We start from the raw sequence: 24,397 nt of genomic DNA, 5'->3' as shown, positions 1-24,397 counted from the left end.
AGTCTTTCCACAGCAGTTGCTGGGGCAAGGACAGACGCAGCGTCCTGGCAAGCACCACCCGCGTATGACACCACCCTCAAATGCCATGTGTCATCTCTGCTTTTAGTTCTCTTGTAAGTGGAGACCCTGGGCTTGCCTCAGATGGCTTCAGGAGATAATGTGGCCACTTACCGTGTGTGTTTGGCGGCAGTAAAAGGTGGAGCTTTCAATTGACTGGCAACATTTTCAGTTTCTGGTTCATTCTTCCCCATGTGGTACCTCCACACTCAGTACACAAAGGCACTGAAGAGCGATGGGAAAAGAACAGCCGTACCATAGCACACCCACATGCAGTTGCCCAGGCCTCAGATCCTACCAGTAGATACATCATCTCAAGGCAGGGATGCAGTGTAGTGGGAGGTAAGATTCAGGCTGCCTGGCAGCGGGCCACTCAGGTGCCTGTAGCCAGGGACATAGGCCATGGAGTGGCGAGAGGTGAGACTGGCCAGGGACTGGCTTCAGGATCTAGCATCCTGTACTGAGGGTGCTGGATGTCGGTCTCAAGGCAGTGGGCACCACAGAAGGACTTCAAAAGGGGAGGGATGGCAGTCAGAATTGTATTTCTGAAAGATAACTGGCAGTCGAGTGGAGTGAGGCTACAATGATGTAGGTGGGACAAAGCAGAGCCTGGACAGAGGCAGGGGTCATGGCGACAGGCCTGTGAGATGGTAAAGAGCATTGCCAGGATCCTGGTCAGCACCCAGGAACACCACACCTTTCGCCATGGTGGCAGTAGAGTTCTGTGTAGAGTGGGTCAGAGCAAGAGTTTGGCGCCGCTAGATGTTGGACCCCGTTCTGTCACTTAGCCTGTGTGACTGTGGGCAGGTTGCGTAATTACTGCAACTTCAGGGTCTACAACTGTGAAGTAGAGCCATTAGTGCCTATCTCTTAAGCTTATTAAAAAAAAAAAAGCCAAAAACAGTGCCGTAGCACTTAACCACTATGCCACCAGGGTTTCTACCTTGTAAGCTTATTAGGATGTTTAAATGAGAGGAGGCACGGACAAACATGAAGATGTATTTTAATTTGTTTCTGTTAATCCACAGGGAATATTAAAGATGTCCTTAGTTGGGAGGCTGTGTCATTTTGTAGCACCTCTCGTGGTGGGTAGACGTGGAGAGCCCAGACCTGGATCCCCACCACAGGCAGCCCCTCGCAGAGGGCTGGGTATTCTGTAGAACGGTGTGTGCTTGTCAGTGGCTGGGCGGGTGGGGGGCCGAGGGGAGGGACCCAGCATGGCCCCGTAAAATCCATCCACCAGTTTCTTGTTTTTCATCCAGTGGAGGGCAAGAGGACAGGAAGGAACTAGAGAATGCCATCAGCTGTTTTTTGGGATTACAAGCTTGGACCCCAAATGCATAGATCTAGGGGATGTTGCTTTGCAGGGGGCTTGAGAACATTCCATCTAGGTATGAAAGAGTGCCCTAACGAGGACATTGTTCGTATGCTTTTTGAATGTACTGCAATTATCATCAGATTATTTGCTTTACTTAAGGGAGTTCTTGGCTGAACTTTACCTTTATTACAGTGAAGCCACTTGCTGGTCAAACTTCATTTATTTCAGGAAGTCACAAGTGATAACCTCAGGCATTGCTGGGATTGAGGCCTGCAGAGTTATCTTCTATTTATATGTTGATATATTAAAAATACAGGGGCAGAGAGCCCCTGGCGGGCTGTATGGAAGCAGCTGTTGGGGCAGAGATGCTGTATCACTGTGCACACTGTTGCAGCTCACCGCTGCGTGCTGGGGTGGCTGCCACCGGCATCCTGCACGTGCCCGGGGAGCCTCTGGCACCAGGCCCAGAGCTGGACAGGTGGGGGTGGACATACGACATGATCCATGTACATGTCTCCCTGTCAGCACATGGGTTGTGTGTGTCTGGATTCTATTGAGAAGAAAATATTTGCACAAAAAATGAATGTGTAAGGCTCCAACTGCTGCTGGCTCTGCACTTTCACTTGGATGTTTATCATGAGTTTTAAACATGTTTGGGCACAGCCGTGTATTCTGTCAAAGGGTGCTCAGCAGGCATCGGGATCTCTGGTTTATGTTCTGTATGCACAGACAGTAAGCACATCTCTTTCAGCGACCCCCCAGGAGTGTAACGTTGCCTGTGCTTCTGGGGCTGGAAGTAATGCTGCTGCTACTTACTGCTTGGCGTCTGCTCAAAAGTTGGCCATCTGAGTGTTTTCAGAGTAGATTGGTGGCGTTTCGGAACAAGAAATAACAAAGCTTGTGCTATCGTTTCTCGCTGGGATGCTTCTGGACACTCGTTTCCCAGATGTCAGCATTGTAAAAACAATAGCACGTTGTTCGTGGGGGCTTTTGCTCCATGTCCCGTGGTAGTCAAGGAGACGCACCCAGTGCAGGATGGGGAGGAGTTGGGGGTGGACTGAATGGGGGTGGAGGTGTGGTCAGCTGCTGACTCAGAAGCCACTGCTGTTTTCGAAGAGGTGGATATCTAATAAAAATAGTCTTTTGTGTTATTCTTATGAAGACTAGATTAGATTAAAAATACTCTGAGTTGGGAAAGATGGGACACTGTGATTCTCTCCTGAAAGCTGCTTTGTTAACCTGGGCATGGTGAAGGCCTCAGTTAGGGCAGTGGTACCAGAAATGAGGAGGGAAGATAAGTGGAGGCATTTTGAAAGATTTGTTGACTGGGCCTAAGACTAAAAGGAAGGGAAGGAAAGAAAGGAGAGGCTTCTAGTGCTCGGAGCCTGGAACCTTCTGATGACAGAAATGGAAGGCTGACTGGGGAGGAGAGACCACCACATCAGGGCAGAAACCGGGGTGTGGGCCTTGTCTCTCTCCCCTCGTCAGCTGAAGTTTAAAAAGTAATGAGGGAGGGGGTGGGGTAATTTGCTAGCCCCAATGCTGGCAACATATGTGATTTCATTCTTGATGAAAAAGGACTAACCCAAGCAAGGCATCATTCTGCCTGGACCCCTTTTGGGGCATCCCACACCCTTTCCTCACTTTCCCTGATACCAGCTCTGTCCCAGAAACCCCCCCTGAAATGAATCCAGCTTTTGAGAGAGAGTTCCAGGATTTCTCTCAGGGAGCCCCAGGATATTCTGACCTTTTTCGTGATTGATCATGAGTATTTTTAATGTCTAAACCACCTTGGAAAGACAAACTGTCGTCTTTGAGAGAATACAGTCTTTTGAAGTCAACAAGAGGCTGTTCACACATTGTTGCTCAGTGGTGGGGGCTGTATCATAAGTTATCACACATTATGCAAATAATATTAATTTCACCTGTTTTGTTAGACTTGTGTTCAGTATAAGAATTATCATGCCTGAGGAGAGGGCGGGGAGGCTGTCTCCTATGACTAGTGAGCTTTAGTGAGCAAGTGTTGGGGTCTCTTCTGTAAGGTCTTGACCTTTCTTTGCTAACAGTTATGGGGGTGGTGTCAGATGGTTTGGTGACTTCTGGCCCTTGTGACCTTACCATTATAGAACAGCATGAGATTTCAACCTTAGCCATGAGAAAGAGTCATATATATCCAAGGCAAGAGACTCAAATTCTCGCTTTGATAGAGTTCAGGATTATGGAAGGATAGAAGCAAACTTTATAGAGAAAAGAAGAATTTAGAGACTTTACTGGGGAGCTGGAGAGAAGATAAACTATGAAAGTCGAGAGAGTGTATTTGTCTCTTTATGCAGTGACAGCCGACATATTCAGAATTCAGGTATTGTCAGCTCTAAGCATCTGGAACATGGCCACAAACCCCAGGGTGCTAAAAAAAATTTTCTTTAAAAATCTTCTGAACCCCTAGGGAGTGTCCTTGAATGTCGAATCATGTGTTTACTGTAGAGGTCTTCTCCTAGTGCCCTCGCACCTGGTGTTGGTGTCTTTGTACCCATCTCTAGTGGCCTTGGGTATCTGGTACCCCAACCCAAGTGAATTCGACACTAACATGGTTGGCTCGAGGAGAGCAAAGGGAGGCCCAGCCGAGCCTCAGCAATTTGCTCTATAAATTCTGCTTAAGAAGCCAGGAGAAAGTTACAATTTTTAGAAGAGTAGCTGGGCATTAGAACTGCTGCTGTCCCACTAGTGACTCCCAGGGGCTATGGTGCTCTCATGCTGTGTTCAAACCTCCAGGAGTCTAGAACAAATAGTCATCAATAATGCTTAATTTTTTTTCTTTTTAGTATCATTAATGTGCAAGTGCTTTTGATAGAGGTAAAATTTTCTTCCTTTAACTGGTTCTAGAACTATGAATTTGGCTATAAAAGGTTTTCAAAGCTGTTTTGTCAGTTTTTTATTGGAGAGAGAGAAGGAAACAGCACGAGCTGCTCTTTTGTGAAGTGTTTCCAGTAATGACTCATCAAATAGATGGGTCACATTCACTTTTCTAATCTTTCGCTCAGAAATAATAGCAGACATGAGATTTTCCCAGTTATCTAACTGTGGTTCTCCTTACATTTCCTGCTGCTGTTGTTGTTAGGTGCTGTTAAGTCTTCAAGCTGGTTCCGGCTCATAGTGACCCTATGCACAACAGAATGAAATGCTACCTGGTCCTGTGCCATCCTCACAATTGTTGTTCTGCTTGAGCCCATTGTTATAGCCACTGTGTCAATCCATCTCGTTGAGGCTCTTCCTCTTTTTCATTGACCCTCTATTTTACCAAGTGTGATGTTCTTCTCCAGGGAATGATCTCTCCTGACAACATGTCCAAAGTATGTGGGACAAAGTCTCACCACCTTTGCTTCTAAGAAACATTCTGGCTGTACTTCTCCTAAGACAGAGTTGTTTGTTCTTTTGGCAGTCCATGGTATATTCAATATTCTTAGCCAGCATTTTCTAAGTGGATACAATTCCACCTGACATTTTCTTCTTCAATAGCTTATTGTGGTGCCCATCACCTGGGCTTTCCATAATACATTGGATTTGGGTAATTAAAGACAGTGGATAAATTTCCAGGTTGATTAATCTTATCTGCAGTGAGCTTGGTACTTGGGCTACAGAATTCTAGTTAAACTCATTAAGATTTGATAAATTTATAGAAATCTGGTCTTGAATAAGCTATGTTTTTGTTACTTTGGGAAACCCTGGTGGTATAGTGGTTAAGAGCTACAGCTGTTAACAAAACGTCAGCAGTTCAAATCCACGAAGCGCTTCTTGGAAACCCCATGGGGCAGTTCTACTCTGTCCTGTAGAGTCGCTATGAGTTGGAATTGATTCTGTCGCAATGGGTTTGTTTTTTTGTGTGTGTGTGTTACTTTGTGCCGTTGAAGTTTTCCTATAACTTGTTAATGCTTATTCAACAACATTCTAATGCTTAGAACAACAACAACATTCAATATTCAGGCATTCTCTCATCTCTCAAGCTCAAGGGGCCTCACTGAATTTCGAATTCTTGGTTATCAAATGCTTTTGATCGAACAATAGATTGAAACCAGACAGGGGTGGCATGATGCAAAGAAACAAAACTGTACTGCGGCAAATTGTGCTGATGCCCCTGGAAGCCAGGTGACAAGGTTTCCAAAATAGAGATTAAGAGGGCCGACTGAATACAGCAAAGGGGCATCCCTTCTTTTCTGTACTTACTGTAGCCAGCAAAAAGCCATTGAAATGCCTCTTCCAAATATCAGTCCAGGATAGTAATAGTGGAGAAAGAAAAGAGTAAAAGGACAAAAAGGGCCTGGAGTATAGGAGGAGAGGGGCTTGTCATTGTTTTACAAATCTGCATTTGAGGTCACTTTTTAAGGATAATTGCCTTTGAATGAAAGAATTTTTTTTTTTTTTTGCCTTAGAATGAAAGACCTAGGTAGCAGATCACTCACAAAATGATGCCAAGTGCTTTAAACTCACTGATGGTGTCTCAGGCCACACAGCTTGCCCTTCTGTGAAGTGAGTTTGTGGTATAAGGTCTCAGAGTGAAAAAAAATTCTCATAGCAGAAGAAAATGGTGATGTGTTTCCAGGATTTTTCCTGAAGTCCAGTAATTCTATTCATTGTTAGACCTGCGATGGTCTCTAGTTGCACAGAGAAGCTTAGACGGACTCTGATAGGACAATTGGTACTTCAGAGGCTGTGGTTGGAACACTGACTCTCTGAGGTTGAGTTGCCTAAAATTTCTCCCACACAGCTAGGAATTCATAGCTCAGCTCTTTCTCTTGGCTCTTATTTCATCATGAGACTGCTCCCCCAAGGACACACCGAGACCCTCCTAACAGGGGGAGTTGAAGTTGTTCTCACTTGTCACAAACAAGAAAACGTGTTTCAAAAAGAAGATGCCATAATGAGGTCCTTATTACAAGGGAGTTGTCCTCCCAAGGCCAGAAGTTTTAGACAAGTATGTATGGACATAAGCAACAAGCTGTTGTTATAGGTGGTTTTCTGTTTCCAGCAGTAACCCAGAAAACCCTAGGCCCAGGCCCCTGGGCCCCAGAGCTTGAAGAGGGCACAAAGTGAGCTGACTGTCCCCTGACTGAGAGGAAGAGGACCTGGCCTGGGATCCTCGGCTTTTCCAGGACCCAGGGGCTCATGCCGTATACCCTGGAGTCCCAAGGATTAGGTGTGGTCCAGGGCTGCACTGAGGCCCTGGGTTTTCAGGTGTTCTAGAGTGGACTCCTTCTTTCAGTTATATAAAGCGGATGCAACTGAACCAGCTCTAGTGGAAGTAGAAGTTCTTAGCCCCTAACTTGCCCCCATTGAGGCCCCCTACACCTCACATCTGGCACAGGAGGAGATCATGGAGATGAATGGTACTTGTTTCTGACCCAGGTTTTCTTCACACTCTTCCTCTGAGAAGCCCCATGGTAATTTGGGAAGACCCAAACATCAAGGGAAGAGACCAGGGTTCAAATACTGGCTCTGTGATGGCGGGCAAGGTACTTACCTTTTCTGAGCCTGTTTCCTCACATGTGAAATGAGAATATTAATAGTCGCCTTGTAGTGATATTTTAGGGTTAGAGATCTTGAATATAAAGTGTTTGGCTATAGTGGAGCATGTTATTAGATATGAAATGCAAGTAGTGTGTTTGCTGACTAACATGCAGTTCTCTACGTTGATCCTTTGGTGTAATGTATTGCCACCTCATTGGGGTGTGCTCCTGACCCGTTAGCGAGTGTGTGCGGTGACGTTGGTGTTTCACCACACAGAGGCTGAGGCAGATGCTCTGCAGAAGTTCCGTCAGGGTTAGAACCTGAGGTTCTGAGTTTTGTTCTTTTCATTTTCCTCTTTTCACGTCTCCATTCTTTCCAACTTCCTTTCTTTTTTTTTCTTTCCACATTTCCATAAGAAACAGTATGTGTATGTGTGTGTGTGTAAAACAAATATACTGGAGAAGGTACCCCTGCATTGCTTCTAGCAAGGTTTAACATTTATTTTATAACTCCATGAAAAAAATCAAAATCTCTCCCACTAGTATTACCTGGGGAAGTTTAGAAAAAAGTTTTCCATTGATAAATTATGATCACTGAGAGAAATTATATACTTCTTTGAAGAAACCATGTATTTAATAGTTGATTAGAATAGCAAGAGGAGCTACTACCTTTAGAAGTACAGTAAAATAAAAATTTTAAATATGTGTCAGTTTAAAAAAAAAATCAGGTCTTTGGAGAAAAAAACTTTTATAAAAGCTTTGGTTACTGTTTAAAAACTGCCTTCAAAACATTTATAAACAGTTTGAGTCCATCTGAGTGTGTACTTTACAGATTAAAAACAGGCTAGCTAATCTTAGCTTCTTGGCCATAAAAGGAAAAAAAGGAGAATGTATAGTACTGCACACAGGAAGTTCCATAACTCACTGAATCTTATAGTGACACTCAAATATAAGCTGTAACAATCCACAGTGTTTTGTCTGGTGTGCTCTGTGTACTCTTACATGGGCTGTTGTAGATGTAATTAGTGTTTTAAAAAGGTGTCTTTCTGTAGGCTGGGATTTTAAAAAAGAAGGCATAAGAGGCCATCGCTGAGTGACGTTCACTTGTTGTCATGCACACCACTCCTGGCACTGTGAGATCCTAATAGTTACAACTGACCGTGGACCCTGAGTGCTCTGCACAGCACAGAAACACAGTGTCCAGCGGCCGGATAGGTAATCACACATATGTTCACAGGAGCATTGAGACTGGAGAGAGATGCTGCTGTGGCCTTTTTTCCCCTCCAAAATAATAAGTAGTAGTTCAGGATCAATTGCAGGAGAGTAGCCCTTGAGGTGGGCACCACCACCAGAGGCTTTCAGTAGAATAGTCAGGGTGATCAGGGCCTTTCCTGGGATGCTGCAGAGGGGAAGAAGGACAGATACTCCACTGTGGCCTCATGTTGACCTAATCGATAACGTCTTCAAAGCCCCTATTTCCAAACAAGGTTACATTCATAGATCTTTTGGGGGACACCGTTCAGCCCATAACAGATGGCATGTTAAAATGTGGAGTGAAGAACAGCCTGAGTTGATGATGATGACTGGAGGGCTTCTTTCTCGAGGATAGACGGGAGGGCTGCCTGGCGCCCCCCACAGGGACTAAGACACTGAGCAGCATAGAGGGAGCTGACACCAAGGAATAAGAAGATAATGCAGATGGAGCACAGGCTCTGTGAGAAGGATCACAAGTGGGGGCCCTCACTGGAGGGGACCCTCTCTGTGTGGGTGACGAGAGGTGGGAGAGAAGCAGGAGACAAACATAAAATAGGCAGAAGAGGTCAAGGCGGGGTGTATGTGGATGGCAGCCCTCCCTCGGGGGAATGGGATGATGCCTGCGTATCCTCCAGGTGGCAGCCTTTGTGTTGGTTTACACAAGGTTTGCCCGTCTTCTGCTTCTTTAACAATATCATTCTTAGCTAGGAGGGCTTCTGTACATTTTATAGTCATTAGGTTAGGCTAACATGAGGTCATACCATAGTAGGGAATCCTGATCCTTTACGACCCATGTTCCCATAAAGAGGAGAAGAGACACAGAGGAAGGACGCCATGTGATGACGGAGGCAGGTATATCTACAAGCCAAGGAATGCCAGAAAATTTGCAACCCTAGGATGTTAATTCACAATTAAGCCCATTAAAAAGTCCTAGTTTATAATAAAACTTGCAATCTTTGTTCAGCGTGAAGGAGACCTTGTGACAAGAGTTGTTGAAGTTTTCAGTTGTGTGGAAGAAAATGGAGAACCAAGACTCAGAAATTATCAGGGGAGTTAGAAATAAAGAAGGGGGAAAACTATCCAAGCAGGGTAACACTGGGAAGGGGATCCTTAGGGTGGATCCCCAGCGGCTGGCTGAGGCTCCTTCCTTGGGTCCTGCCCACCAGACGGAGGTCTGATGTAGTGTAGAGGGCCCATGTACTCCATAATGTGACTCTTCTCATTTTTCCCAGTCGGCCGTCGGTGTCTGCCAAGGTGAGATTCGTGTGTTTGTATGTCTGGCTGTTGTCCTGACAGGAGAGGGAACCTTCCCAGACACCTGTCTCACATGTGCATCTCAGCTTCCACGTACAGCCTGAGCCGAGCTGGCTGTATGGCAGAGGTTTCATATCACCTCCTCTCTCTTGATTCCCTTTTCTTCTGCTTCATGCTTTTATTTGTCCTTTTGGTTCAGCCAGTCTCTCTCCATCTTATTATACATTTTATTTTAATATGTTGAAGAACAGATTTGTGAGTCACAAAGAGGGTTTTCTCTCCTCTGGTAATTAGAACCAAAGGAGAGAAAACCCTCTTTGTGACTCACAAATCTGTTCTTCAACATATTAAAATAAAATGTATAATAAGTATTAGTAGCAGGGGTGGGAGTGGGCATCCTGCTCCCCCTGCCTGGTAGTTTGACTTGCCCTCTAAGTTTTGTGAAACCACGTTTGCCATTGGCTGTTGGCACACTTCATTGCACTGTGAAAATCAGACCTACTTGTCTTCCTGAGATGGGGGAAGTAATGCCCACTTGTTATGGGAGAGGATTTTATTTTTAAGTTAAAATTTTACCAGAATTATTAACAGACAGTAGTGTAAGACATTTTCACAGCAGGTTTAATATGACTTATGGCATGAATTTAGGGTTCTAAATTATCTAAATTCTGTTCCATATACAAAAAAGAACATAAAGAAACCACAGAGTTGAAAAAGTTTACACGCTAGTCACTTATTAAGGATGTTACTTCATTTAGTCCTTATAACAACCCTTATATAACACAGGTGCTACTATTATTCCCACTTTTAAATAAGAAAATTGGGGCACCAGAAGCTCAAGGAACTTGCCCAGTGTCACAGGCTGTGGGTGGCATGTCTGCATTTGGACATGAACACTCATGGTCTTCAATTGCCTCTCCTTTTACACACAAAGCCCCAAATTTGGAAGATGTTGGGCCAATTTTGGAATAAAGTTAATTACCCAATTTGAACTTTCAAGGTTTTTCTAAAGTCATACTGTAGAGGCTTTTAAAAATCAGAATAAATTACACATTTGACTCTGGAGGATCTTAGGTGGTAAAAGGAGAAGAAATAAAATGTCTAAGAGTCAACCGAAGTAGTGGAGTTTGGGTGTGTGTGACCAGAACTCTTTGTGCTGGCAGGATGCATGAGCTGGGTAGCAAGGAGAAAAAAGAAGTTGATATCCAGGGGGATGAAAAAGCCTTCCCAGTGGCATTTTCCTATATTGAGGTGATTTGCTACTTAAATCGCTAAAGAAATCTTTCTCTAAAACCAGATACTTTTAAAGTATTTTTGCATCCCTGAATAAATGTTTCAGTGGCCGAGGCTATGCACCTAAATAAGGCTGGAGCAGAGAAGTGGAGGAAACCCTGGTGGTGTAGTGGTTAAGTGCTATGACTGCTAACCAAAAGGCCGGCAGTTCAAACCCACCAGCTGCTCCTTGGAAACTCCATAAGGCAGTTCTACCCTGTCCCATATGTGTCAGAATCTACTTGATAGCAATGGGTTTGGTTTTTTTTTTTGTTTAGGAAAGTGGAAGGGGAGCAGGTCCCTCTGGCCTACTGCCTGCGGCTGCCCTTTGGGAACTTGTGACAGCGGTGGGGGCCGTAAGGGGATGGAAACATGGGACAGCTACATGAAGGGCATACCCAGGCCCTGTGAGACCCAATGGCTAGATACGGCTGAACGATTCAGTAGCTGGCAGAACTACGAAGTCTCTTCGCCAAGTGGCCGAATCTCTGTGAACTTGGTGCTTCAGCGGCAGCTGTGCTATAACCTTGTCAGAACACGGTGAAGTGCATCGTGACCCCTCCCTGCGTGATCTTGGGCAAGTCATTGCCAGCCTCGGTTTCTTCCTCAGTAAGCGCAGGACCACAATTCCAGTGTGTATCCTCAGGGACCCATGGCTCAGAGAATGCGCGTGCAAGCGCGAGGCCCTCTGCACACGGCTGGAGGTCCGCTTCTCCTCAAGTGGCTCCTCCTGGGAAGTTCTGCACCAGTTGGTTGGGGTGGGAGTGATTTCGTTGGGCAATAAAATCAGAGAATGCAAGGGTTAGAAAGACTTAAGACACCCGCTTTTTGTCTCCTGACCATGACTCAGAAGCAGACAGGCTTGTTGGGTGCATGGCGGCCAGGTGTGGCACCTGCCCCACAGGCACGGCCATGACAGCTACTCAGGGGAGGAAGCAGAACAAAGCTCTGAGGCAGGCAGTTCTTCTGACTGAGCCCCTACGGTCCTGTCATCTCAGCCCTTAGAACCCAGCTTGATTACACAAGTGGGTTAACATCCACCCCAGGAGGAGGTGGCCTAGTAGAGTGCTGCAACAAGTCTGAATAAAGAACCCTCTCGCCAATCCCAACCTAGACCAGGTCTTCCCAGTTTTTATAGCTTGCAGATAAAAATCTAAGTGCATCTGGATTTTCTCTGACCAAAATTTCAAGTGAGAAATTGATTATGGGTTTGGTGTCACTTAGAAGACTTAGTGAGGGCCAAAAAAGTAGACAGATGTGACTGTAAAGAGCTAGCAGATTCTGTGTGTTAGAAAGCAGTGGTTGGTGGGTACGCTAGCACTTCACTGCCTCTCAGTAGGAGCGGACACTAGAATGCTGGCCTAGGTAGACGACATCATTATTTTCAGTGCATTGCCTGTCCTGTGACCTACTCCTTGATGCTGTTATTAGCAGGGCATGAGCGTGGGGCTCCCTGGGCAGAGAGGAACAGGTAGTCCCTGGGGATTCCTGTGCTGGGTGTCTGGAAGGAAGCTCCCGCAGGCTGAGTGATGAGGGCCTTTGGTCAGAGCTGGGGCCTGCTGGGGAGGAGTCCCAGGGGTCACAGACTGACCACTGGCCATAATATTGGGCTCTGTCTTAGCCATTAGAAGACTGTGGTGGAAACACCTGGTCTGTCTGCAGATGATGCTTTTAAGTGCTGTCTTGGATTTTCCGTCCCATAGATGTAACATGCTAGTTATAAAAGGTTTGGGGCAGAAAGCCTCGAAGCACCACAGGTTGTAAAATTGGCTCACTTGGTTTTAATCATGGGAGCAAAGGCCTGTTGGCGTTCTCCCAGAGAACGCCTGCTCCTAGCCAGAATCCTGCCTGCGCTACCATCCTGGGTGAGGTCAAGCAGGACAGACCTGAAGAGTGAGAGGGCCGTCCACCTAACCCCTTGTCCACCTACTCCCCTGTGGCTCAGGGCCAGTCCTACCCTAGGGCTGGGTTTTGTTCCTTTGATAGAAGTTCTTTGCTCCCAGGTTACATTTTCAGAGAAGCATGTTTGATTTTCCTGCCCACCGTGACTGACTCACCTCAAGGGTGAAGGCCACACCATCTCCTCTTTGGGCTGTCTGAACAACTCTTGGGCCTCCAGGGTTTCTCAGGCCGCAGGAGCAGGCAGCATCCCTCCTCCTCCCTGCAGCTCAGTTTCCGGTCTTGTCAAATTGAGTCAAATCAGTGGAGCCCTGGTGGTGCAGTGGCTAAGTGCTCTGCTGCTAACCGAAAGGTTGGCGATTAAAACCCACCAACAGCTCCATGGGAGAAGGATGTGTCAGTCTGCTACCGTAAAGATTTACAGCCTTGGGAACCCTATGGGGTAGCTCTACTCTGTCCCGTAGGGTCAGAATGGACCAGCGGCTGTGGGTTAATGGAGAGCAGAGTATTGTGTTTGCTCTTAATAATCATGATGCCAGGGGGCAAAACTCCCCACCTCCCCTAAGTCCCTTGAAGAATGTGCCCTAGTGAGGTGCATAGAGGCGGGGAGCTGAGTGGCCACTGCTTGGGGATGAGGATTACTAAGGATTTACCCAGGGGACATGAGCACTGGACGTTTCTGAGGCAGTTGGGTGGATGATTAATGGAGCAGAGCTGTGGCTCCAGATAACAGGATCTTGTGCAAATGAGGATCAGCAAGTCGCCCAGTGGGAGAGTGTCTCCTATACAAGCTGTCAGCCTGGGAAGGCAACTCCGATTGCAAGGTTCAATTTGCAACCCCCGAAACGTCCATTAGGCCCCTCTTTGTCCTTTGTATGAAGACGGTTTGATGATCCCCAGTAGCACAGAGCTAATTCGGCCTGGGGGTTAATCCTCCAGATTAATTTCCTGTTCTTGTCTGTCTCAACTGAGAGGCCACGGGCACAGCTCCAGACTCCATTACTTGTGGGTGAGGCTGGGCAAACGCAAGACAGTGTTAGGCTCATTAGGATTTGTGTGCGTGTGATTTTTTGGTTGTGTGTGTGTTTTGTTTTACTTTTCCATTATGGGTCAATTCTGTTGCCCTTAAAAAGTAAACATCTTTTATGATTAGAAAAACAAAACCAAACAAACAATATATATATATATATATATATATAAAACCCCGTTGCTGCTGAGTCTTTCAGGTTTGCTATATGTTTGAAAATTTTCATAATAAAATATTGGCAAGAAAAAACGTAGACATAAGTTTTCATTTCAGCCATTAAAATTGATTACTAAAAATTTTAGTGACAGAAATTTTTTCATAAAATACCAGTCTCTTTTAAAATGCAGGATAAATACTAGATATTTAATACAATCTCAACAAGATAAGGTTTTTTGCATTTAAAGTGTTCAGAAACAAGTACACAAATGGTAACAGGTCTTATCAATGAGAATTTAGATTATGGGTGATTTTGTTTTCTGTATTCTCCCAAATAGTCACAATTAACCTATTAACCTGTTGCCGTCGAATGGATTCTGACTCATAGGGACCCTACAGGACAGAGTAGAACTGCTGACCTTTTGGCTAGTAGCCAGACTCTTAACCACTATGCCACAGGGTTTGTTTTACTAGGTCTGGTGGTACAGTGGTTACACGTTTGACTGCTAACCAAAATGTCGGCAGTTAGAATCTACCTGTCGCTCCTTGGAAACCATATCGGGCGGTTCTACTCCATCCTATAGGGTTACTATGAGTCGTAATGGACTCGGTAGCAGTGGGTTTATTTGGGTAGGGCCTCTCAGTGAACAGTGTTCTGTGCAATTAAAATTTTTAGTAATCATAATTTTAATGGCTGAAATTGAAAACTTATGTGCATGTTTTTTTTCCCCAATATTTTATTATGAAAATTTTCAAATATACAGCAAAGCTGAGTTTTTGTAGCTAACACCCCACTTGTGTTCACATTAACATTTACTACACCATATCTTTTCATCTATTAGCCCATCTTATTCTTGATGTACTTGAAAAGAAATTATGGATACCCATTCATTTCCCCCTAAATAACCAAACCAAACCAAACCTGCTGCCGTCTAGTCGATTCCTACTCATAGCGAACCTATAGGACAGAGTAGAACTGCCCCATGGAGTTTCCAAGGAGCGCCTGGCGGATTCGAACTGCCGACCTCTTGGTTAGCAGCTGCAGCACTTAACCACTAAGCCACCAGGGTTTCCTCCCCCTAAATGCACATTGTTAACTACAGCTTAATATTTGTTTGCTTTTTTTTGAGTTAATTTACTTTGCCCAGTGTTTTAGTTATCTGGTGCTGCTGTAACAGAAGTACCGCGAGTGGACGGTTTTAACAAATAGAAATTTATTCTTTCACAGTTTAGGAGGCTGGAAGTTCTAATTCAGGGCGCCAGCTCCAGGGGAAGGCTTTTTCTTTCTGTCGGCTCTGGGGGAAGGTCCTCATCGTCAATCTTCCCATGGTCTAGGAGCTTCTCAGTCCAGGGACCCTGGGTACAAAGGTCACACTCTGCTCCTGGCACTTCTTTCTTGGTGGTATGAAGTCCTTCTCCTCTTTGCTAGCTTCTCTCTTTTATATCTCAAAAGAGATTGACTCAAGATACAACCTAATCCTGTAGATTGTGTCCTGCCTCGTTAACATAACTGCTTCTAATCCTGCCTCATGAACATCATAGAGGTTAGGATTTACAACACAGAGGATAATCACATCAGATCACAAAGTGGAGGACAACCACACAATACTGGGAATGAAGGCCTAGCCAAGTTGACACACATTTTTGGGGTACACAGTTCAGTCCATAACACCCAGTTTTGACAAATGTGTGCATAAAATCTTACCAGTATAACAGTGTGCTCTTATTAAATGATGTTCAAAGTCTCGTTGGAGGATCTTAAAGGTGTGAAGGCAGATCATTATGAATCAGGGTTAGAAGTCACTCAAAACTCGTTTATATGCTCGATTATTTGAAGACTAGAGAAATAAAGTACTAAATCTTTTCTCATGTTAGATGCATGTGAAGAAAAGTGAGTGATTCATTTTCTCTGAAAAGAGGACAATGTTTTTTCTTTAGATAATATTTTATTGTGTTTTCAGTCAAAGTTTACCCAGCAAATTAGGTTCCTCTTTAACAGTTACTAGACAGATCATTCAGTGACATTGGTTACATTTTTCACAGTGTGTCAACATTCTCATTAATTCCCTCCTGGATGTTTCCCTTCCAGTAATCTGGCTTCCTTGTCCCCTTACTCTTTCATCTTTTCTTTAGAGTAATTATTGATTATTTGGTCTCATATAGATGATTTTTTAAAGGTGCACAGTACTCACTGGTAATATTTTCTTTTTATTTTATGAGCCAATCTTTTATTTAGCTAAAAGTTGACATCATTGGGTAGTTGGGGTTCAAGATTTGTGGAGTATCTCAGGGAGATAGTTTCGGGGAGTCTTCTAGTCTCAACTGGTTGAGTAAGTCTGGACTTTTTAAGTTGTTTTCCACATTTTCCTCCAAGAGGGCAACATTGTTATGTATTACTTATTAGTATAATGTTTGGTTTTGTCTTATTTTTTAAAATACTTCTCACTGTTTTGTATTATTTCATTAGACTAGGAAATACTTAGCCTCTGTAGATGGGCTGGTATATTTCCTTCCAGTAGACCAGTAGTGGGCCAAGACCGGATTTTTGTTTTTTTTTTTTAAACGCAGACCATGTCTTCAGCTCTGACAGGCAGATGGCATACATTCCCGTACATTTTTAACTTTATGAATGGTCAAGAAGCACGTCAGTATCCCTGCTAAGTCAATCAGTAGGCACTCTGAAACACGGGTTCTAGTGTGCTATTTTGTATCCTGTTTGGTGGTCTTGCCAAATGTCCCCACGTCTGTGCACAGGCAGAGAGTTGAGAGTCCTGAAATATTGGAGAACACTGTGGTCTCAGTGCAGTCACCGTTACAGTCTTCTGATGGTCACGATTTTCAGTTTTTCTTCTTTTTGCATATTAATGGTAATGACAGTTACTGTTTATCATCTTTAGGTTATTGCGTGATGTTTGAATCCATGCTACTGTGTTATGATGCATCTTTATGCCAACAGGAGTTTTGGCCAGCAATTTCCCGGTAACGTTGTTGGTTGCTGTCGAGTCGGCTCGGACTCATGGCAACCCCATGTATAACAGAACAAAATGTTGCCTGGTCCTGTGCCATCTCCATGGTCCTTGATCTGTCTGAGCCCGTTGTTGAGGCTCTTGTTTCAGTCTATCTCACTGAGGGTTCCCCTTGTTTTCGCTGACTAGGCTTTAAGATATATGTCAGGTTTTGAAATGAATCACCCACACCATATTGCAAAGCAAATGGATACCATCTTCCAGATTTGGTGGCATCGTTGTTATCGCTGTTGGGTGTGCTGCTGGTTCCGCCCTTCCCGGTGGGCCCAGACCCCAGACAACGCACTCGTGAAGCATCTGTTGCCCTCTCTCTTTGCCTTTCCTCTGTGTCTTGGCAGCAGGGAGCCTAGAGCTGCCTGTTGCTGTTATAGCTGTACCTTTCTTTAGCTGAAGTCTCTCAGTATAACTTTCTCTTCTCATTTACTTTATGGTATTTTGTCTTCTGGTCATAGTTTTCTGTCTTATTCTTCCAAATAAGGACTTGTACTGTCTGCAGCCTCAAATCTTTTCAGAAATTATTTTAGTGCCAACAAATATTATGTCGTAGCTCTGAGGTATTTCATGAATATAGTAATTTGCAACCATTCCTATAATAGGCTTCAGCTATTTTGCTGAAGAAAGGCAGAGACTCTTTGGATAAGAAAACTCAGCAGTTTGGGGCTCAGAAACCCAGAGAAAAGAAAAAGAAAAACCACCTGACTCTTGGAGACAGGGCTGTGGAAGTCCAGTCCAGCAGTCTTGTGGGCAGGTGGGCGGTGACAGGTCCCAGCTCTGGAGTGGGTGCCGGTTCGAATCCATCACCAAGTTTAGGGGACCTTGAAATGTTACCTGACTTCTGACTTCTATGTTTTCCTTTTTTTTTTTTTTTTTGGTCTGTTAACCAGTGATAGTGATATACGCCTCTCAGGGCTGTTACCAGAATTAAAGACGTGTTTTTAAAGAAAGAGTTCCTCCCGTCTGTCAGCTGGTTGTACTGTGCTGGCTTATGTGTTGCTGTGATGCTGGAAGCTATGCCACGAACATTTCAAATACCAGCAGGGTCATCCACGGTGGGCAGATTGCAGCAGAGCTTCCAGATTAAGACAGACTAGGAAGAAAGGCCTGGTGACCTACTTCTGAAAATTAGCCAGTGAAAACCCTGTGAATCACAACAGAACACTGTCCAGCGTAATGCTGGAAGATGAGCGCCCTAGGTTGGAAGGCACTCAGAATACACACGGCTACAGCAGTGGACTCGAGCACACCAATGGTTGTGAAGATGGCACAAAAACAGGCAACATTTCATTCTGTTGTACATGGGCTCACCATGAGTTGGAGCTGACTCCATGACAACAACAGAGTTTAGCATTGTTCTTGCCTTAGTAAGTGCCCAACAAATGGTAGTTGTGAACATCATCATTGTCTTCCTAAACAGAGATATGGAAGAAAGGTTTGTTCCCATTGTAGTTTGGAGGGTTTCCCACTGAATCCAAGGCAGGTGGGTTATGTGTCTCAGGGTCCTGCAGTGTAACTGTGTGCAACAGACTGATGCGTGTGTGGAGTAAAGGGTACCAGTCTCCCTGGGGGAGGTTTAAAGGAAAGGTCCTTTAAAGGGACGCATGAATTAGAGGAAGGGGAAAGAGGCATTCTAGCCAAGATCCAGTGCTTCTAGTTGGAGGGAGAAACTCATAATTCTTATCCTTCAAATCTCCTAACATTTAAATGGGCCAAAGAATCTTGCTAACTTTCTCCTCAAAGTAAAAAGACCTATATACCTTTATTTCCTAAATCTGATTATGTAACTGTGTGTGCTGTAACTCAGCCCAAGGTCAACTTTCTAAATAATAAGAAAATCTGTAAAAATTCTGAAAGTCATTTGCCTGTGTCTATCCCCACTTCCCCATCCTCACTCGTAATTTGCAGTGTCCTAATTTGTATTCGAAGGAGCCCTGTTAACACAGTGGTTCAAGTGCCTGGCTGCTAATCGAAAGGTTCAAACCCACGAGCCACTCCGAGGGAGAAAGATGTGGAAGTCTGCTTCTGTAAAGATTACAGCCTTGGGAGTCCTATGGGACATTCTGCTCTGTCATGGAGGTCACTGTGAGTCAGAATGGACTCGACGGCAGTGGGTTAAATTTGTGTTTGCCTCCCTTAGTACCAACCTAAATTTTAAGCCCAAAGCCCGTCTCTGAAACACTTCAGCAATTGATAGCTTGTCAGTTTTTCTGAAGTTTCTTGGAAGGCACAGGCTAACTTAAGATAGGAAACGTTAAGAATTGACGTGAAAGTCCAGATAATTGCCTAACTTCCTATTTTACTTCATCACATTTATTACTCAGCAAACGCATCAGCCTTAGGTGGATTCAGTTTAGATTCACAAACTGTGTTTTCCTTTTCAGTAGGAACTTCGCGCTGATTTGTTGGCAGCTGACCAGACTACAAAGCAAGAGTAGCGTTAGTCAGCTGGCAGTTCCCCCATTCTGGGCTCAATTTATGTGATTGTCTACTTTCACCCTTTCTCTTAATTATTTCTTGGAAGAGACGGTCCACTGGGACTCTGAGTCATCCACAGGAGAGAGCTGGGCATGGGTTGTGCTCACATAGATTGTCCCGCACCTGGGACCTCTGAGCCATGTGCCCAGAGCACTCTGTACTCTGCAGGTGAGCCAGCGGGAGACGATGCGTCCCCTGCTGGTGGCGTGGCCTTTGTGGCTCCCTCCTCCTTTGCAGGGGGCTGTGTGTCTAAGGACCTGTGGTGTCGCTGGGTACCTGCCTGTTCCCCCAACCCTCAGGGGGCTTCCCGGTCTTTCTAGTCAGCCATGTAAGTACATGTTATGCCTGAAGGGCCAGGCCTATGAAAACAGTGTCAACTCATGGCGGAGAGACCCAAGAAGAGAAGCAGAAATGGATGGGTGTGTAACTTCTGATGAACCACCACTGCACTCTACCTAGAAAAGAGTAAAAATTCCAATTTAACTGAAAGGAGTAGTACTCACTGCAGGAAACTGGGAGACTAAAAGCCACAAAGAAAGGTAAAATCAACTGTAATTCTATCACCTGACAGTTATCATTAACATTTTGTGATATATTCCACTAGTCCGCTTTTCTAGAATATACATATCTATATGTATGTGTATGTATGTATGTGTGTGTATATATATATTCACATATGTACATATGTATACGTATATACCCATTGCCATCGAGTTGATTCCGACTCATAGCAACCCTACAGGACAGAGTAGAACTGCCCCATAGGGCTTCCAAGAAGCAGCTGGTGGATTCGAATAGCCAACCTTTAGGTTAGCAGCTGAGCTCTTAACGACTGCGCCACCAAGTCTCCATATATATATATATAAATATTTTAACAAAACGGGCCACAAAATACATGCTGTTTGGAACCTATATCGTGAGCATTTCCTGCATCCTTAACTATTCCTCAAAAACATCATTTTAATGCCTCCATAGCATTCACTCCCTCTGTAACAGGCCCTGTGTCAAGCATACCAGCAAAGCACATCAGTCTTTGCACCTGTCTCTGCATGCTCCCTAGGTATGCTCTTGGAGGAGAAGCTGCTGGGTCACAGCATATGCATTTTAAGGCTGCATGGCCTTCCTGTCGCTGTGTGTACTTGCCCTCTATCCTATACACTGTTGACACAGGTCATACAAGTGAAAAAATGGTATCTCATTGTGTTAATGACTAGTAATCATGTTTGGAGCCCTGGTGGTGTAGTGGTTATGAGCTACGGCTGCTAACCAAGAGGTCAACAGTTCAAATCCACCAGCTGCTTCTTAGAAACGGTATGGGGCAGTTCTACTCTGTCCTCTAGGGTCGCTATGAGTTGGAATCGACTCGACGGCAGTGGGTGGGTATCTGTTTAGATTTTTGGTATATGGATCTCACTACTTTTTTTCTGTATTAGCGAATTGTTCCACCAGCATATACCAAAATGGCCTGTTCTTTCCCTACTGGCTTAAAATGCTACCTTATCAATTGTTAAAATCTCATATACTTTCAGATCTATTTCTGAACTATTGATCTGTCTCTTCTTATACCAGCAACAAACCAGATTGTATTTCTGTATCTAATGTACACGTCTCTCCTCATTATCCTTCCTTTACAAAGTGTTCTTGGCTGTTTTCAAAAATTTGTTTTTCTAGATTGGGGGTCAGCAACTTTCTGTGAAGGGCCAGGTTGTGAATATTTTAGGCTTTGTGGGCCATATGGTTTCTGTCACAACTACTCAACTTTCCCAAAGCAGCCACAGATAATAGTTTAAAAGGCTGTTTTCCAATAAAACTTTATTTACGAAACAGGCAGCGGGTTAATTTGTTGCGAAGGCCATAGCTTTCCAACCCCTATTCTAGATGAATTTTGTAGTCGTTTTATCAAACCCTTCCTTCCTCTTAACATACATACACATACCCACATAAAATACATGTGTGTATATGGGGGGGGATTTGATTAAAATTACATTTTACATATAAAATGATTTGGGAGAAATGTAACATCTTTACAACATATGGTCTTCCCGACAGGTAGCATCAAACATTCTTTTATGTCTTTCACCAAAGTTTTATGGTTTCTTTCACATTGGTCCTACAAATTTCTTACTAACTTTAATCTTTGAAATGTTTTTCATTTTGAATGGGATCTGTGTCGGGGTCCCATGGCTCCCCACGTATTTAGTGATTCGCCAGAAGGGTCACAGGACTCAGAGGCAGTCTTACTCATGGCTGCGTTATTAGAACAGCCAGCAAGGTGCCCAGGCAAGGGTTCCTGCTTCACCCCTCCAAGGCTCACACTGAGGGCACTCCATTTTCCTGAGTTGAAATGAAGTAACCCGCCAGTTGGCAGAGCTTGATAGAAACGTTTGTTCCTACTTCTGGCTTTTACCTCACTCCCTGATCCCTGGTTTTTTTCCCTGTGGGCAGCATCTGTTTTCCAATCCTCAGGAAAAAGTGATGAGGCACACAGCCCTCAGGAGCAAGCCTTCCTCCCTACCTTTCTTCTGTAAATCTTCCCTGTAGGGAATCATCACAAACCTTTGTCTCCTTCAGCTCACTCAAAGGAAAGATACCCCGCACTGCAGCGGAGGACTTTTGGAAGACCTGCTGTCTATGATGGAAAACCCAACTATCCTGAAGCCACGCTTGACTTTACCTAATGGAGGAGGAGATTTCTCTTTGTAGTTTGACGTTGTTTTCACCAAAGAGGCTGGCTAGAATCCTTAGCTCCTTGATTCATTTTTTTTAATTGTGCTTTAAGTGAAAGTTTCCAGCTCAACTTAATTTCTCATGCAAAAATTTATGCACACATTGTTATGTGACCCTAGTTGCTCTCTCTATAGACAGCATTCTCTTCTTCTCCACCCCAGATTTCCTATGTCCGTTTAGTCAGCTCCTATCCTTTTCTGCCTTCTCATCTTACCTCTGGATGGAAGCTGCCCATTTAGTCTCATGTATTTTTTATCTACTTGAGCTAAGAAGCACGTTCTTCACAAGTATCATTTTATGTCTAACTACAGTCTAATCTTTGTCTGAAGAGTTGGCTTTAGAAATGGTTTTAATTCTGGATTCCTCCTATTCTCAGTCAGACCATTAAGTCAGGTCTTTTTACTAGAATTTGAGTTCTGCACCCCACTTTTCTCCTGCTCCATCAGGGATTCTCTGTTGTGCTCCCTGTCAGGGATGTTGTTGGTGGTAGCCGGGCACCATCTAGTTCTTACTGGTCTCAGGTCGATGAAGTCTCTGGTTTATGTGGCCCTAGCCCTTTGATTCTTAAAGCCACTTCTGTATATGGAGTTTGGTGACAAGCTGCCACGCCCTCTGTTGACCAGGGAGTGCCTGACGTACCATGCTGATTCTACCACTTTCTCCATTGCTTTGCCCTGAGGGCCTGCTCTCAGTTATGTGTTTATTTTCCAGGTATCCAAGCCTCCAGCCTGCTAGGGGTCAAAGGGCAGCTAAATTTCAGATACCAGGACAATAGTGGCCCAGTGGTAGAATTCTCACCTTCGGGGTACCTGGGTTTGATTCCTGGCTGTTGCCCCTCTCACGCAGCCACTACCCATGTGTCAGTGGAGGCTTTCGTGTTGCCGCGATGCTGAACAGCTGTCAGTGGAGCTTCCAGACTAATGGACTAGGAAGAAAGGGTTAGCAATCTGCTTCTGAAAATCAGTCAGTGAAAACCCTGTGGATCACAATGGTCTAATCCCTGACAGATCGTGGGGATGACGCAGGACCTGGCAGCATTTCATTGTGCACGGGGTTGCTGTGAGTTGGGTGCCAACTTGAGGGCTGCTAACAACTACAAAAACAGATTTTAATTGTTGTTTAATCTGAAATTCCTTCAATAATTGGCAAGGCCTGGGATTCTGAGAGTAAAAAGCTTAAAATGCAGACAGTTAACTTAGTTAACTTAAATTCTAACTGATACAAGTGATCTGCACAGGATCCTCCTTTCCACACTGGTTTGTGTGGAAGAGGAGTGGAAGAGAGAGGCAAGGATCAGGGCCCTGCACCTGCCTCGGGATGAGATGCTGGAGGCCCAAGGTCATCATGCCAAGGTCATGATGCAGGACGGAGGTGGTGGCTGTCAGGGACAGTACGTGCCACCTTGGAGGTGCCAAGATTGGAGTGACGTCCAACAAAGCTGTACTTCACAGACTTTGCTCTGGCTTTGTCAGGGCTAACTTAATCTTTTCAGGTCTCAAATCCCCTTTCTTCCCCTAGGATGCTTCCCTCTCTTCCTCCGGTCATTTCTTTCTGTCTTCACACTTTTCCTTAGGTGGGAACGATCCTGGTTCCCTGTTAATTATATCTCAGACAATCTTGGCCCGTTTATTAATATTCATGTTTATATTTGAGACACATTTTTAGTTTCTTGCCTAGAGCAGCTAAGGCACACCTGTGATCCATATCAACTCATTAGAACCCATCCCATTGCAGGACACAGCCATGGCCAGCTCACACAGATACGGACATCATGATAGTGCTAAGCTTTAGTCATGGATTGGAATGGACTATCCGTGGAGAGGAGCCCCTGCGTGGTGCAAACAGTTAACACACTTAGCTGCTAACCAAAGGATTGGTGATTTGAGTCCACCTAGAGGTGCCTTGGAAGAAAGGCCTGGCAGTCTTTTTCTAAGAAACCAGCCACTGAAAACCTCATGGAGCACAGTTCTACTTTGACATAAATGGGGTCGCTAGGAGTTGGAATCTACTTGACAGCAGCTGGTTTTCTTTGTTTGCTTTTATTCATGCAGAGTTTTGCAACCTAAATTAGGTTTTCTCTATATAAACATGGGCCACCATTCTCCCTTTTTTACCACACTTCTATCTGGCCTTGTAGGCACCAGGGAGAATTAATGAATTTTGATATTAGCCCAAACAAATATTAGGAAGGTAAACAAAAACAAAGGTAAACAGAAGTTAAAAAAAAAAAAAGGAAGGTAAACAGCTCTAGAAATATTGCATATCTATGTTCAAAACTTCCTGCCTTTCTTCTTGTCTTCTCTCTACTGTTGTAAATTATCCAGACCACCCTTCTTTTCATTAAACATGAATAATTGAAAAATACCCCAAGTACAGTAATACGTATTTAAAGCCCCTTAAGATTCGAGGCCCTCACCAGACTTATTCAACTGTA

General features: G+C 44.4%; 1 protein-coding gene across 6 annotated transcripts in view; it reads left to right on the top strand.

Moving 5' to 3' along the window:
• The window catches only part of MTCL1 (microtubule crosslinking factor 1), a 156,661-nt gene that overhangs the window by 67,149 nt on the left and 65,115 nt on the right, over window positions 1-24,397 (top strand). The gene's annotated exons all lie outside the window — the stretch shown is intronic.

Source organism: Elephas maximus, chromosome 11 (assembly GCF_024166365.1).
Source record: "Elephas maximus indicus isolate mEleMax1 chromosome 11, mEleMax1 primary haplotype, whole genome shotgun sequence".
Taxonomy (NCBI): domain Eukaryota; kingdom Metazoa; phylum Chordata; class Mammalia; order Proboscidea; family Elephantidae; genus Elephas; species Elephas maximus.
This window is presented reverse-complemented; position numbering and strand designations above follow the sequence as displayed.